A 3,244-nucleotide genomic window follows, 5' to 3' on the forward strand; every position below is an offset into this window, starting at 1 on the left:
TGTTTCCCTTCACAAGATTTAGACAAGAAGTCTCACAGAATAGGTTTGCCTTGTGCTTTAGAATGTTTTAGGCAATGATACTGGTATAGTTCATAATTGACCCTTGCATATCTGGCATGAAATGATACACACAGATAATGAGCAATGGAATATTCAAGAGCCCAGTACACAGGGTGGTGACAAACACAGAAAGGGAGAGGAACACTCTGGCTGTATTCTGCATTCCTGAGTCAGATAATGAAATCAAACCAGCAGATCAGCTGATCAGCGAAACGAGGCCAAGTTTATACAAAAAGGTGAAAGATTATGTTAGTATCTACTTTCAATACTACCAACAAGGGAAGCGGCCAATAGAAGCAGTAAAGATTTGATCTTTTCCATCTGTAATTAAACAACTATTGTATTGTATATGTGTGTGTGTGTGTGTTAAGACAATGTTCAAGAAGCTTAGTCAAAGAACGACTGCAGTCTTTGTTTATTTGTTGTTCTGTGGTGCTTGTTGTCTCGCCTGGATTTATCAGATGATGATTGGTGAGAAAAAGCTCATTGTTGGAGCAATCTTGAGATTCATCCAATAAAGTAAGGACTTACAGCCTGACCATTAAGGAACTGGAAAGAGGAAAAGAGAAGCAGATAGATAAATGCGAATAAGCTAAACAAAAAATATCTATTTTCTGTGCCTCTCTTGGAAATCAGGTTGTCCATGTAGCTCAGTCCAACTAATAAGATAATGGCTGACCTGTACACTCGGAATCACAACAATGGCACTTCATCTGGAATTCTCTCTCAACACCTGAAAACTCCAAAGCGAATCTCCCCAACAGAGATGATTGCTGAAAGTCTGAAAAGAAGTTTCCTAGGATTAATTAGTAAATTAATATCGTGTAAGACAAAAAGTAGATAATAAGACAAACATGATATCGCAGAGTCACTTCCTTCCAGGCAATAAACAGCAGATAAAACCAAGGAAAGGAGCCACGGACACCCAATAGTACTTTCCAGCTTTCCTGCCTTAAACCTATTAACAATATCACCATCACAACGACCTCTAGCTCCTCAATTATTCCGTGGATACATCCTTCACCACACTCATGTTTGGATAGAGCAGGGCACTGCCTCTGAATTGGAACAGCAGAAAACTCCATGGTATAGCTATCCATAACGGCTAAGTTTAGTTCGAACTCTCTTTCTTTTGTTTCCTGTTCAAGTTAGAAGGCAACCATAAATATCATCTGTACAGCTATCAAAATAAAGCGTGATCTCAGTGTCTGAAAAATCATGGCTGATAATCTTTTTCCTACCAAATTAGAATCAAAATCAAAATCTGTCCAAGAGGTGGTCAGGAAAAGTGAAGAACCGCCTGGAAAATATTTCTATGAAGCTGGTGTTAATGGAGTCCTAGACAGTTCTCTTCCAGTGTTGGCGATCCCAGTTATTGATACAAGCCGCCTCACATCTCCATCAACCAGCAGAGAGGAAGTTGAAAAACTCCGCTCAGCTCTCATCTCATGTGGCTGCTTTATGGTTTGTTTTACAAATACTGTTCATTGTATCCAACTACTTTCTTGTGACCATGCTCATAAACTAAAATTTGACTTCAGGATCTTAGTTTGACACACTATGTTCCATAACGTTTTTTCTCAAGAGCTGGCTTGTTTGTTACAGTCAATAAATCATGGAATCACTGGTTCATTCTTGGACCAAATACGTTCAGTTACTATGCAGTTCTTTGCATTTCCAATGGAAGAGAAGATGAAGTACTCTAGGTTGATGCCCCAGAAGGTTATGGAAATGACCTGAATCTTTCAGAAGATCAGATACTTGATTGGACAGACAGATTATATCATAAAGTAAGCAGAGAAGATCAGCGATAGTTCAAACTTCGGCTTGCAAAAGCTGAGTTTTTAGGTATATTAACCATGTATAGAAATTGCTTCATGTAAAGTTCTTTCAAAGGTTAGGAGATTACAATATCGTAGGAATATTTCTATTTATCTTCAACATGAAAAGGAAATCACATCCTATAATCATTGACATACTAAATAATTAATGACAAGAAAAAATATGAACTAAATCTAGAGCTTGCAGGGAAATTTTGCAAGAACATACCACAAAGTTAAAGGTGATAGTTGAAGTTGTTCTCAAAGCCATGGCAAGGTCATTAAACTTGGAAGACAACTGCTATCTGGACATGTATGGAGAAAGGGCACTAATGCAGGCCAGATTCAACTTCTTTCCTCCCTGTCCGAGGCCTGACCGATCTCTTGGCCTGAAACCACACGCAGATGGATCAGCAATCACCATCGTCCTGCAAGACAAAGAAGTCGAAGGGCTTCAGTTCCTTAAAGATGATCAATGGTTTAGAGTTCCTATCCAGCTTCCTCATCCTCTTCTTATTAATGTTGGTGATCAATCAGAGGTAAATTACAGATTTGTCTCATCATCAGCAGGCATTCAATTTATATAAATAACTCCTTAAGGAAAAACGAAGATGAATAGTAAACTCCAGACTTGGAAACATTTTAGACAATACACTATCTGCTACTAGTATTTCATGCCTTAAGCCTGAAGTATGAAATTAATTCATGGGAGTTCATTGTTAACTGTAACTAGTTATGAATGGCATACATAGGTAATGAGCAATGGGTTTTTCAAGAGCCCAGTCCACAGAGTAGTGACAAATTCAGAAAGGGAGAGGACTTCCGTGGCTGTGTTCTGTTCTCCAGACCCGGACAACGACATTGAACCTGTGGATGGGGCAGTCAGTGAGACGAGGCCGAGATTATACAAGAAGGTGCAAGATTATGGCAGCAAGTACTTTCAGTACTATCAGGAAGGGAAGAGGGCGATAGAAGCAGTGAAAATTTAATTTATGCTTACGTTTAATTTAGCTTTCAAGTACTGTTGCATTGCACATTGCTGCGGTTCTTCTTAGGTTGATTGTCATTTCATGTGCAACAAAAGAATGATACCAACCATTGACTATTGGTAGCCACCATTGTTGAATGAGGTAGAGTTGGTGACCACCATTGTTGAATGAGCTAGAGTTAGTAGTCACAAATGTTGACAACAAACTAAGAATAGCCTCCATGAATGCCTATAAATAGAGGTATATGTTAGAGAGGACATATCAGCACCTTGAACAGTCAAACCGTCACGTCATCGGCCACGTCAGCTCTGTCATGTCAGCACTAGTCATCGACCACGTCATCATTGTGGGACCCACTGCCACGCCACCAGCTGA

General features: G+C 39.4%; 1 pseudogene; it reads left to right on the top strand.

Annotated features, from left to right (window-relative positions):
• The first annotated feature begins 989 nt into the window (after nucleotides 1–989).
• The window catches only part of LOC105120041 (protein SRG1-like), a 5,457-nt pseudogene continuing 3,202 nt past the window's right edge, over nucleotides 990–3,244 (top strand).

Source organism: Populus euphratica, unplaced genomic scaffold (assembly GCF_000495115.2).
Source record: "Populus euphratica unplaced genomic scaffold, PopEup_1.0 scaffold4474.1, whole genome shotgun sequence".
Classification (NCBI taxonomy): domain Eukaryota; kingdom Viridiplantae; phylum Streptophyta; class Magnoliopsida; order Malpighiales; family Salicaceae; genus Populus; species Populus euphratica.